The sequence below is a fragment of the Magnolia sinica genome, chromosome 6 (genome assembly GCF_029962835.1).
Source record: "Magnolia sinica isolate HGM2019 chromosome 6, MsV1, whole genome shotgun sequence".
In the NCBI taxonomy this organism is placed as follows: Eukaryota; Viridiplantae; Streptophyta; class Magnoliopsida; order Magnoliales; family Magnoliaceae; genus Magnolia; species Magnolia sinica.
Window position 1 is genome coordinate 77994704 of NC_080578.1, and position 14029 is coordinate 78008732.

General features: G+C 35.8%; 1 long non-coding RNA gene across 1 annotated transcript; it reads left to right on the top strand.

Moving 5' to 3' along the window:
- Positions 1–11326: 11326 nt before the first annotated feature.
- Positions 11327–13672, top strand: LOC131250080 (uncharacterized). The gene is made up of 3 exons (XR_009173044.1): positions 11327–11488; positions 13373–13512; positions 13592–13672. It is a non-coding gene; the product is annotated as an uncharacterized LOC131250080 (long non-coding RNA).
- Positions 13673–14029: the final 357 nt, after the last annotated feature.

Consider the following 14029-nt stretch of genomic DNA (forward strand, 5'->3'; position numbering starts at 1 on the left):
AAAAATATTTTTAGGCATTGAGATGGCTCGCTCACCTAAGAAATTTTTTTAAGCCAGCAGAAGTATGGTCTTGACATTCTAAAAAACAATGGTCATCTCAGAGCTCGACCTACCTCCTTTCCCATGGAACAAAATCTGTTGGAACGACAAACATGATGATCTCCTTCCAGACACCACTATATATTGGTGGCTTATTGGACATCTCATTTATTAAACCACCACCGGACTTGGCATTGTTTTTTCAGTCAACGCCCTCAATCAATTCATACATAAGCGGCGCTGACCTCATTATGGTGCATCTATTCGAGTTTTATGATATCTCAAGTCCATCCTGGCAAAGTAAATTTTCTGTCATCCGTTAGCTCTTTTCAACTCTCCACTTACTCGGACTTCAACTGGGTAAGTAATCCACACACACTGCTACGGGATATTTCACTTTGCTTGGACAAAGTCCCCTCTTGGAGAAAAAAAAACGACTTCCATTTCATTGTCTTCTGTTGATGCTGAATATTGGGCCATGACTAATGGCACTTACAAATTTGTTTGGCTCAAATCTCTGATTCAAGATCTTGGAGTTTCTCATTCTCAACAAATGAGCCTTCACCGTGACAATCAAGCCACTCTTCACTTAACAATAATCATGTTTTCCATGAGCGCACGAAGCATATAAAGATTGATTGTCACATCATCTGGAAAAAAATTATCTTCTGGCATCCTCCGCACATGCTACGTGCCCTCCATGTATCAGCTTGCGAACTTCTCACCAAGGCACTTGGGTGGGACCATTTTCATGTCTTAATTGGCAAATTGGGCGTTTCTGATCTCCACACCTCAACTTGAGGTGGAGTATTAGGTAAATTCATTACTTTCCATTGCCGTCTTGTCTCTTTCCTTTCATATTCAATGTATTTTAATTTTAATTTTAATTTTTCTTGTTTAGCCTCCTAATCAAGGGATTTGAATTGTGGATTTGATTCAACCCCTCTTCTATAAATTCCATTGTTTAATGATACAAAATACATGAAAATATTCAATTATCTCCTCTAATTTTGTTTTTCCATTGTCTAAATTTTTTCAAATTCGTGGTGATGGTGAGATATACTTTCACTTCATATATTAGTATATTGGTTATTATGTATAACATGGCCTTACTCAATTTAACTTGACTTAACACAACCCAACCTGATATTACGCAACCCAATTCAAATTTTGTTTGGGTTGAGTATTGAATACCTTGGGTTGGGTTGGATCTAGGGTTTAGTTCGTCCTTAGGTTGTCTCTTGAGGTTGGGTTAGGTTTGGGTTGACCATTAGCCTGACATAACCAGCCAGTGTTTCACCCCTACTACGGTAGGTCTTGATGTACTATATCGTTTTCCTAAATGAATTGGCACATTTCTTGAATAAGTATTTTATATAATTTGAAAACTCTTACATGTGGAATTCAATTCTCACTTCGAGAGTGTATTCTCTCAGGAATGCATTGTTTAGCTTGAAAGTTTCCGTTTGGGAGCAAGTGCAGATTTTCGTTAAAAGACAGTAACTATTTTCAAAATTCGTAGTGTCTGGGAACCTTTCAATGCACATAGTTTCATTTGGCCCCAGTGGCATCCACGTTGCCTACCTTGACTGTCCGTTAGTCCAGTTGCCTTAAAAATGTGTATTTATTAGATGATTCCAGTCATGGATGTTCAGAACTATCTGATTGCTGTGAATGCCAACAAGTCCAGATGAAACTATGCACATGGGAAGGTTTCCCCTCATGTAATCCTCTAGATCATTGCTCCTAAAAAAAAGTCATGATTATTTCTCTAAACTAAGAAAAGATTCAAGAACTTGTCCTCCCTACCATTGCTAGTAGGGTTTTGATAGGGTACAGTGAACCTGACCACATTACAGTAATGGGGTGGGATTTTACGTCCGTGTGTGCATCTTACAGGATGATCTGAACCGTTCTTGGTTTGAATTACACTGGCCATTGTAATATACATTTTCTTCTTCTTCTTTTTTTGAAATAGTTGAATGTTTAATGTCTCATATTTAAATCCAAGAGTCAAAGGTCAAGATCATGAATGAAAAATGGTTATAGTAAGACCATAGCTTTCAAATGTTAGTAATGAGAACATGAAAAGTTTGGATTAACATAAGGATGTAATCTGGGTGTGAAAACTGGCCCCACACCTTGTGTGATAGGAGGCACCGGATTCTAACATAACCTTGCTAGATAACTTTATAACATCTTTTTGATTCTTGAATGTGACACTTCATTATGCATGAAAAGCATTAAAGCAGGTTCAAACACATGGGCGAGCATTCTCCAATCAATGGTTGAGAATAGTCTAATCAAGGGTCTATATTCAGTGGGTCAACATATAGGTCATCCAAGCAGTGTGATGTTTTGATAGAGCCGATTCATGGTGTGTCCACTACGTTAGAGCCCCAAATCTTTTAGTGTGCCACAGGTAAAAAAGATTAGTGGTTCAAATGGGCCAGGTCTTGAAGGGAGGTTTTTAGACCAACCTTTCTGATTGTTGGGTTTAAATTTCTGCTCAAGAGCTGATCTGCGAATATTTGACTCAGCCTGTAGTCCATTTGTTTAGGTTTAGTTATTCAAGTTTACGATTAAGGGGATTAAAATCAATTCATTTATTTACAATTGGGTTTGGGTGGGGAGAAAACATCGTCATAATTTTATAATTTCACATAATGTTTTATGTAATGTGTGTGTGTGTTGGGGGGAAGCTTCTATGCAGTCTAGCCACTACAACAAAATAGACTTTTTGTAACGATTTTTTTAACGATGAGTCTAATTTCATTGAGAAATGCAATTTTTTATAACGACATTTCAAGTTATTGCCAAAATAAAATAAAATTATTTACGATGACAGTTTAAATCGTCGCTAATATTTAACTTTTTTGAGATGAACTTCAATTATCGTCGCAAAACTTGTCGCAAAAAGTTGTCATATGAATTTTTTACAACGATCTTAATCAGTTGTTGCTAATAGCCACTTTTTGTGACAAATTAGGTATCATAAAAAAAAGTTTTTTACGACGACACAAAAGTTGTCGCAAATATTAGCTTTTGTGACAACTGGTTAAGCTCGTTGCGAAAATACAACATTAGAGTTTTTTCTACAGTTCTTTTTGCAACGACTAGTTAAACTCATTTAAAAAAAGACTGAATTATACTTTTTTCGACGAATTTAGTTTCATTGCAAAATGTTAGAATATTTGCAATAACATTATAAATCATCGCAAATAGTCAACGTTTTTGCGACGAGGTATAATTATCATTGCTAAAACGTTTTCCACCAATTTTTTTAGAGAAAATTACATGGCGGGAAAGACATTTTGCCATGCATTTCAATCGTCTTCGTTAATGTCTACTTTATGCGACGAATTGAGTGTCATCACAAAACATTACAAAAGTCGCTGCAAATAGTATGTTTTAGCGACAAGTAAGTTGACTTGCGAAATGTTAGAGTATTTGTATCAACATTGTAAATCAATGCAAATAGTTAACGTTTTTGCGACGAGATATAATTATTGTTGCTAAAACGTTTCCCACCAATTTTTCGCGAAAAAATTACATGGTGGGAAAGATGTTTCGCCACGCGTTTCAATCGTCATTGCTAATTTTATGTGACGAATTAAGTGTCGTCACAAAATATTATTTTTTGCAACGACACAAACGTCGCTGCAAATAGGTTGTTTTAGCGACGAACAAGTTAACTCGTTGCGATAAATACCAACTGAATCTTTTTGCAACGATTGTAATTTCATTATGAAATGTTAGAGTATTTGTAACAATATTGTAAATCATCGCAAATAGTTAATGTTTTTGCGACGAGCTATAATTATCGTTGCTAAATCGTTTTCCACCAATTTTTTTCAGACACGCGTTTCAATCGTCATCGCTAATGTCCACTTTATGCGAAGAATCGAGTGTCGTCGTAAAATATTATTTTTTGCAATGATACAAAAGCCGCTACAAATAGTTTGTTTTAGCGACGACTAGGTTAACTCGTTGCAACAAATACCAAATAAAACATTTTACGACGAATGTAGTTTCATTACAAAATGTTAGATTATCTACGACAACATTGTAAATTATCGCAAATAGTCAACATTTTTGCGACGAGCTATAATTATCATCACTAAAACGTTTCCCACCAATTTTTCATGAAAAAATTACATGGCGGGAAAGACGTCCACTTTATGCGACGAATTGAGTATCGTCGTAAAACATTATGTTTTGCAACGACACAAAAGTCGCTGCAAATAGTTTGTTTTAGCGATGACTAGGTTAACTCGTTGCAACAAATACTAACCAAAACTTTTTGCGATGAATATAATTTCATTGTGAAATGTTAGAGTATTTGCAACAACATTGTAAATCATTGTAAATAGTTAACATTTTTACGATGAGGTATAATTATCATTGTTAAAACGTTTCTCACCAATTTTTTTCGAGAAAATTACATGGTGGGAAAAACGTTTCGCTAAGCGTTTTAATTATCATCGCTAATGTCCACTTTATACGACCAATTGAGTGTCGTCACAAAACATCATTTTTTACAACTACACAAAAACAACTGCAAATAGTTTATTTTAGCGACGACTAAATTAACTCATTGCAACAAATTTCAACTGAAACTTTTTGCGACGAATGTAGTTTTATTGTGAAAGGGTAGAGTATTTGTAATAACATCGTAAATTATCTGCCTGTGTACTCTTATGAATAGTTTTCCTTTATCTGTCTATGTGCTCATCAATTAAATAGTGAAAACTAATGTATATTGCGTCATTAAGTTCCTGATCGACGATCGAACAGTGTACATTACTGATGATCACTCGATCGACTTCCTAATCAACAATCGGACGACACGAAGTGTTGTTGAACATCTGATGAACTTCCAATTAATGATTGAATAGTATAAATCAACATAAATCTTGTTATCAATTTTTCTATTGACGATGGAATGGTGCACATCGACAATCGCTTGATCGACCTCCAATCAACAATCGAACGATAGAAAGTGATGTTGACCATCCGATCAACCTCCAATCCTTAATCGGATGGTGGAAATCATTGTACATCACTTCATTAAGTCTCCAATCAACAATCGAATGTTGCACATCACCAACAATCATAAGATCAACCTCCCAATCAATTATCGTACAATACAAAGTGCTTTCAACCATTAAATCAACCTCTAATCATCGATTGAATGGTGGATGGATGTTTGGACGGTTGGATGGAATAATTGGATGGATAGATGGGATGGTTGGATTGTTGGTTGGATGGATGGTTGAATGGGATGGTTGGATGGATCAATATGTGAATAGATGAGATGGATGGACCGATGAATGAGATATTTGAGATGGATGGATGTTTGGATGGTTAGATGGATGGATAGATAGATTGATCGATGGGATGGTTGGATGGTTAGATGGATGGATATTGATAGATTGATCGATGGGATGGATGGTTCGATGGAATGGATGGATGTTTGGATGTGATGGATAGATGATCGGATGGTTGGGATGGGAATGGATGGGTGGTTGTTTGGATGGATAGATGATATGGATAGATGAATGTTTTGATGATTGGATAGAATGAATAGATTGATGGGTTAGTTCGATGGATGGTTAGATGGATAGCTGGGATAGATGGATGGATGGATGGGATGGTTGGTTGGAGTATGGATGGATGGATGGGGTGGTTGTATGGATAGATGGCATGGATGGATGGATGTTTTGATGATTGATGGGATGATCAAATGTATGAACGAGATGGTTGGATGTTGGATGGATGGATAGTATGGTTGGATGGATGGATGCATGGATGGATGTTTGGATGACTGGATATATATAGATGGATGAAATGGTTGGATAGATGGATTGATGGATGTTTGGATGATTGTATGAGATGAATGGATGGTTGGATGAGGGATGCAATGGTTGGATGGGGGATGAGATGAAAGAGGCTCTGATGGGCCACTAAGGGGCCAACAAGATGTATAAATTCTATCCACACCGCCCATCCATTTATACGCATCAATTTAGAGTAAGACCCTAAAAATAACGAAGATCCAAGGCACAAATGGACCACAAAGTGGGGATTAAATTCACTTCATCCATGTGTATATGACCATATCAACAGGTTAGATGACAAATAAACAATATGGTGGACCCTAAAAAGGTTTTAATGGTGGCCATCCTTAGCACCATTTCCTATGGTGTGGTCCACTTGATAGATATGCATTTTTTTAATCTATTATAATCTAAAATGATATGAAAAAATGGATGGACTATGTGGATACAATCATACATCTCTCTGAATTGATGGATGGTGTGGATGCAAAACACACATCAGGGTGGACCACATATAACTAGTGATGTCACTTCGGTAGGAGTATTGCGGAAACAGATTGGCTATTCCCCCTACCACCAGCCAATGGCTAGTGGTCGGTGCTCTGTGTGCCCCACCATGATGTATATATTTCATCCATGCCGTCCATTTTTTTTTATATATCATTTTATGATATGAGACGAAAAAATGAGGTATATCCCAATCTAAAGTGGACCACATTACAGGAAACAGTGTTGAATGAACATCGACCATTAAAATTTTTTTAGGGGCCATAAAAGTTTTGGATCAAGCTAATGTTTGTTTTTTTTCCCTTCATCTGGGTCTGTATGACCTAATCAACAGATCAGATGTCAAATAAACAGTACAGTGTGCCTTAAGAGGATTTTAATGGTGGATATCCAATCACTATTATTTTTCCTGTGGTGTGGTCCAAATTATATTTATATCCCATCCATTTTTGGTGTAAAGACCTAAAATGATATGTAAAAATGGATGAACGGAATGGATGAAATACATACATCATGGTGGGGCCCACAGAGCACCAACCACCAACCATCGGGCTGGTGGCAGGGGAAACGGATTAGCTACTCCCCTTCACACTAGCTAATGACTGGTGGTAGGTGCTATGTGGGCCCCACCATGATTTATGTGTTTCATCCATGCCATCCATCTATTTTTAGAGATCATTTTATGGTATGAGTCCAAAAATGAGGTATATCCAAATCTCAAGTGGACCACGTTACTGGAAACAGTGTTGAATGAGGGTCAACCATTAAAAAAATTTTGGGGGCCATAAAAGTTTTGGATCAAGCTGATCTTTGTTTTTTCTCTTCATATCGGCTTGTATGACCTAATCAACAAATTGGATGTCAAAGAAATAGTATAATGGGCCTTAGGAGGATTTTAATGGTGGATATCCAATCACTATTGTTTTCATGTGGTGTGGTCCACCTGAGATTTATATCACTCTCATTTTTGGGATCAAGCCCTAAAATGATCTTTAAAAATGGATAAACGGAATGGATGAAACACATACCTCATGGTGGGGCCCATAGAGCATCGACCACCAGCGACATGGCTGGTGTAAGGGGGAGTAGCCAATTTGTTTCCGTTTTTAGGTCAGACGCGGATTGCGTCCAACCCCCGCCCGGACGGTAATCTGTCCGGGCAGGTCTCTGTGGGGCCCACCGTGATGTAAGTGTTTTATCCACTCCATTCATATTTTCTCCCAGATCATTTTAGGATTTGAAAAAAATAAAATTTGAAGTAGGTTCACAACTCCTGTGGACCACACCAAAGGAAGTTGCAGTGATAATGACACCCATCGTTGAAACCTTTCTAAGGGTCACCGTGATGTTTTTTTACCATCCAACCTATTAATGAGGTCATTTAGACGTGGATAAAGTGAAAAAATAAATATCAGCTTGATCCGAAACTTCTCCAGCTCCCAAGAAGTTTTTAATGGTGGAAGTGCAATGCCCAATTTGTGGTCCACTCAAGCCTTGTTCCTGCCTAATGTTTTGCATGATACCTTATAATGATCTGAGAAAAAAGATTAACGGTGTGGATAAAACGCTAACATCATGGTGGGCTGCACAGAGCCCTGCCCGGACGATAGTTGGTTGGATGCAATCCGCGTCCTTTTAGGTAAAGGACTCCAAAATGTCCTCACGCCCGCCCTCACTTTCAATATCCGTCTCCCATTCCCTCTCTCACTCTCCTTTTTCGTCTCCCTCTCTCGCTCCCTCTCCCTCTCTCAATCTCGCTGCCATTCTTGTGGGCTACAACGAGTTCACAACCCTAAAAGGTCTCTCTCTCTCTCTCTCTCTCTCTCTCTCTCTCTCTCTCTCTCTCTCTTCTCCTGTCAATCTCTCTTCCTCTCGATCGAACTGTTAGCTACGCTCAACTGCAGCAACCCGGAAACCCATCTCCGCACACAGGGGGTTTGAATCCATTGAGTGCATTGACGAACGGGGTTGAGATAAGGGTTAGGGTTTTGATTTGAGCACATGATTCTTGAAATCGATGTTAATGAAGTGGACATCTATTCTAATTTTGGATTAAAATGCCTGCCTCATAGAAAAAAAAAACATGCTCAAGGTTTTTATTTAAGCCAGCATTTGTACATGTATGGTCTTCATAGATCAGGTTGATTCATCTTGCAGGCCACAATATGGATTGGGAATGAACTGAAGGGCTAATGTATTGAACAATCCCAACCATCTAATCATTATACTTGCCTCCTATTACATATTACGTGTTGAGCCTGTTGGTCACATTTATAGGAAAGTCGTTGGCTTCCTAAGATTTTTTTATTTAGAATATTTTCAGTTCATTGCAAAGCTCCTTTTATTCATGTTTTTTTTTTCTTTTTATTTTTCATGGAGACTAGTTGATTTTCAGGAAGATCTTTCTTGCCTTTGATTTTTTATTACATCGAATGTTTTTTTTTTGTTTTTTTTTTCCAATTGGCTTTGATTTTTCGGAAGGCAATAATTTTTGTTTATGGCCTTATGTAGTATGATTTGTGTCACAAAGAATGAAGGATTTAAATTAGGTTGTTGTTTTAAGAAAGGCATGTACGATTACATGATGCTTGTTAGATATTTGATGAAATGGGCTTTTCAAGTTTGGTTGTTTGGATGATGCTTGTTAGATATTTGATTGAATGCCTAAGAGAAATCTTGTTTGGGTAGAAGTAATTCCATAGTTTGTGTATGAAATAAGTATTCTTTTATTCAATTATTCTATATAGTTTGTGTAGAAGCAATTCCAAAAAATAAAAGAAAAAAAAAAAGGAAAAAAAATACACTGTATGATTTTTTGTTCTTCAATCAAATTTATGTTTTCTCTTTGTTCTTCAAAAAAAGAAAAAATATTGCAATTTGAGAGCTAGTTCCTTACTGTGAATACTAAGAAACATCATTCATGGTTACGTTCCTTCTTGTTTAAGCTGAATTTTAGCAATTCAATTTAACTATGCACCCAATCATGGCCTTAATTTATCAATGCACGAAGGGGGAATTAAATTCAGTCATGTTCTAGGGAATCATCTAATATGAACTGTGAAGATTCCCAATATTATAGTGTTTGGTCCTTTGCTCTGGATAGTAAGCCCCATCTTTGATGCGTATTTGCATAGTGCCTGTTCTATGAGGGGGTCACCTGCCGTGAACTAGCTTATGACCAAGGAATTTACCTAACAGATGATCCTAGACATCCAATCAAGCACCTGCAAATGATAGTGTTTTGGATTATGATGATTAGTAAAGTAGAAAGAGCCAAATTCCAATTTTACATTCGCATTAAGGGACTTGGCTTCTAATTGCAATTGGTTTACTCTTAAAGTTAGATTTGGACCTGGAAGAAATGTTTTATTTGAGGCTACTTGCTCGGTTTGAGTACTCAGAAACAACATTAGGTTTTGTCATTTCTTCCTGATTAAACTCAATGTTCACAATACAATTCACATGTGCATCCAAACATGCATATGAGTTTAGAAGCCAAACAAATCAGTTTAAAACAGAAAGATGATTGATCATGTTCTTGCTTGCATGTATCCATATTAGTTGCTCTTAAAATTGAGTTTTGCTGTCATGGAGTCTTCATTGTTGTTATCTACTTTATGTGCCTCATGTCACTTTATGCAACCAATGGTGGTTTCCAATAGTTGAAAGCCTTTATTTAGGGTGCTACTTTTGTCTCAAAATTTCATGATTTTGAGGAAATTCCAGATGTAAAGTTGCTTATCTTTGTATTTTAGCTATCACTATCAAGCACTATTGGTAAATAATGGGTTTGCTCACATATGGATTGTAGGGTGGCGCTAAAAGGAAGCAAGGTCTGCTTCAAATACTAACTGAGATGGATGGGTTCAAAGTTTCAATATCACATGTATGCATTAAGAACTGTCCTTTAAGTTCTAGAGTAAATATAAGCTAAATTTCTGTTAAAATGGTTGTTTTGACAAGATTATAAGGGTTGGTTTACCATCCAAGGATGGAAAGCTGACCATATTACAAGTATCCTATCCTGAGAGTTGACAATGTTAGATTCAACATCATTATGTCTTCTGCATTAGATCTTGGTGGAGGTTCTCATGTGTGGTTCACACCTATAACATGTTCTCAATCTACCCACTTGTAGCAAAAGAGTACGTTTGAAACTGATGAAGAAGATAATATTGAAATTCTGGAGGAGTTAAAGCTGAGGTTGGCATACATGGAAGCAGTTGTGGCTGTTCTCATTAATTTGGAATGCATGTTTATATTCAGCTGCCATTTTGTATTACTGTTTCTGATAAAAATTGATGAAGTTTGTGGTGGTTCATATTTTACATCTTGTTTTGTTGTCATGATTTTTATTTTTATTTTACCAATACATCTTGTTTTTTTGTCATGATTTTTTATTTTTTTATTTACCAACTGTTCAATTTGGATGAAAGTGAGAGGTGTTTCCCATCTTATGGATGCACTTTTTGCATAACACCAAGTCTGGAGATGCTTCATATGGAAAAGAGTTTGTTTACAAAAACTTCTAACATGTCACTAAAACTGAAACTCTTGGTGCGGTATCTCACCACTTTTCTAATGAAATCTTGTTGCTTAAAAAAAAAAAAGAAAAGAAAACACTCTTGGATACTCTCTCTCTCTCTCTCTCTCTCTCTCTCTCTCTCTCTTTTCTTCCTTCTGGTTTCAGTGTTTTTAGTTTGATAAGTGGTGGTAAGTGGTGAAATCTTTTTTCTTTTCTTTTCTTTTTTTACAGGTGTGCTTCAATTAAGGCAATAGAGAGTAAACCAAAACTTTCGAAGATCTAACACGTTGAGTCTTAGATTCGACATATACATCTTATTATAAAAAATGAATTTCCTTTCCTTTATCGTTCTACATCCTTGGACATGAAGATATGATCTTTCTCTTTTCATAGCCTTCCTTGTCATGATATCTGATCTTTTCTCCTTGTGGACTTTACACTTGATGTAGGTGGTGACAATAGGCTATTTGCTGGAGCAATCGTTGCATCGTAGCTGGTTGTTGTGTTGTTATTGGATTGATTTTGGTATTTCTTTGGATGAAAGGTTGCTTAGGAGGAAAAGACCTTATGGACAAAGGTGAGATGATGAGTCAATGACTGCTTTGTTTATATTATGGGAGGGGCATAGTGAGACAATCTCAGCTAATTAAGATTAGGATTAAGAATTTGATTCACATAGATCTCCCTTTGAATCATCATTTACCATGAAAATTCTAGTTAAGTGCAGAAAACATTGCTAGCTATTCAAATAAATGTGTCTCTTAATTGTCACTTAAACTGCAAATCATTTTTTTCAAGTGCCTGAGATCATGATTACCTATCAATGCAATATAAGGCATATATGTGTATGCATGCAGATGTGCAGGGGCTAAACAAGAAAATAAGTTACATTGAGATTTAGGCAAAAAAAAAAAAAAAGTATGAACATATATGAATTTGCATTTGGCCCTTTTTTATTTCTTCCTTTTATACAACTATCTAATGAATGGGATGCTACCAAAATTGAAGCCTTGCATTGGATTGCAACACTTTTGGCAAGACATCATGCTGAGGCAATCATTGATGATTTCTTTTTCATTTATAACATCAGTTCGCGCATATGTACTTGCTGTACATCAGTCCAACTTGCATCCTCATGTGGGGCAATGGAACATGATCAACCAGGTGATCCTACACTTTCCCTCTTGCATATTATGGCATTAACAATGTTATCACGACCATAGGAACATATTTCTCCCTTGTTAATTCCTTGAAGTTGTTGTTGTGGTTGTATTGGAGTTATTGGTTTTAAGGCACCATCACTGATGCCATTAAGCATGTCCTGAAGTATGAAAAAGAAATTCTTGTCTTTTAAAAAAAAAAAAAATCTCATTGAGGCTTTGTTTTTATGTACATTTATTAGTTAGTGAACATCATTGTTATAGGCAACTTTGTACTTTATAATGCATGATTAATGGTTCCAAAAATAAAAAACAAAAGCCATTTATAGCATAGTTCCAAAAACTCGAGAAATCCGATTAAGCCAAATTGGGTCTGCTAGAAGACTTTTGGGGAATCTTCGTAAGGCTTAGTTGCAGTAATTAACATCTTATATATGATATAACTACAAAATGAATAATTAGCTGACTCTATGAAATGTGTTTACCAAAAATGATTGGGAAACACTTTCTTTTTGAAGAAGGGTTTAAGGTTTCTTAAGTTTAAAAATAAAACTACAGGTGAGATCAGAAAACCAAGCTACAAAGAGTTCTGCAAATTCTAAATAACACAAACAAAAAAAATACATATGCTCGCAAAAGCCTTGTCTGCCTATAGCTAGAAATGTTTCAAGAACTCTACCATTTTCACACTGAGAGGTTGAAGGTGGGTCCAGAGATACAATGCTTTGAAACTTCTTTGCAGTACTCTTAATATTGGTATGATTGCTTTCATTAGATTCAATAGTTTCGGCGTTGACAATGAACCTAAACTGGAAGTTATGATCGATCCCACTGTTTGGACCATTAGTCTTGCCGCTCAATGATAAAGATTCACTTGCAATTAACTGCCTATCCATATGTTTAATGGCGTCCATTTTATTGCAAAAATTCACTTGCAATCAACTTTCATCTATTTCTTCCAATATAGCATGTCTTCATCATCTTCCTTTCTTTTACTTACTAACATGAAATTGCTTCTATTCCTATCTGACTTTAAAATCACTCAATTTACTTATAAATTATCTACAAGTTGTTGCTGTAGAGGGGGGAGCTTTGAGTGGTATGGTCAGGTAGCTTTCCATTGATTAATTTGAAAATGAAGGCTGGTAGGTTAGTTATGGTACTTCAGAGAATGCAACTGTAGATAACTTTTTTATTAGTATTGTGCTTTTATGAATGGATAACTTTTTTTTATTGGTATTGTGCCAATGGATTAAAATGAATGATTGTATTTGATTGATTGAATAAATGATTATGCATAGGTTTATGAATGGATTAAAATCTGAGTTGTCCATCAATTTGAGCTGTGAAAGATGATAAATGATATGAAGACACGACAGGCTCAATTAGAGGAAATATTGCATACCCTCATGTCACAGTAGCCCCAATCACATCCTCAGTGGTAAGTTGAATGTCATATTTAAATTATGTAAGGAGTATAAAATAGTCATTAATAATATTTTATTTTAATAATTTTACAGATTTTTTTACAAATTGGTGCTATCTTCCCAGGCCTCACCACATTATCGATGACGCACATTTCTTTTCTTTTTTTTATTAATTTTTTATTGAACAATTTGGACATGTGTGCTTTTTTTTAAAAATGTTCTGGATAATTATAAATTTAATTTTAATTTAATTTAATTATTTTTATATTTCAATGGATGATGATGAATATTGATTAATAAAGGTTATTTTGTTTAATTAAGTTGGTTCAAACAAACAAAAAAATTTGATGTCATTTTGTGATATGTAATGGTGACAAGTTGTTAGGTCATGGCAAATAATTAACTCATTAGTGACGATTTGTTGTTTTTTTCACTAAATAGAATTTGTGACATCATATTTACGATATAATTGACGACGATCAACACTCGTCGCCACATAGGCTTTTGCGATGACTTTATGATTTCTTTAGT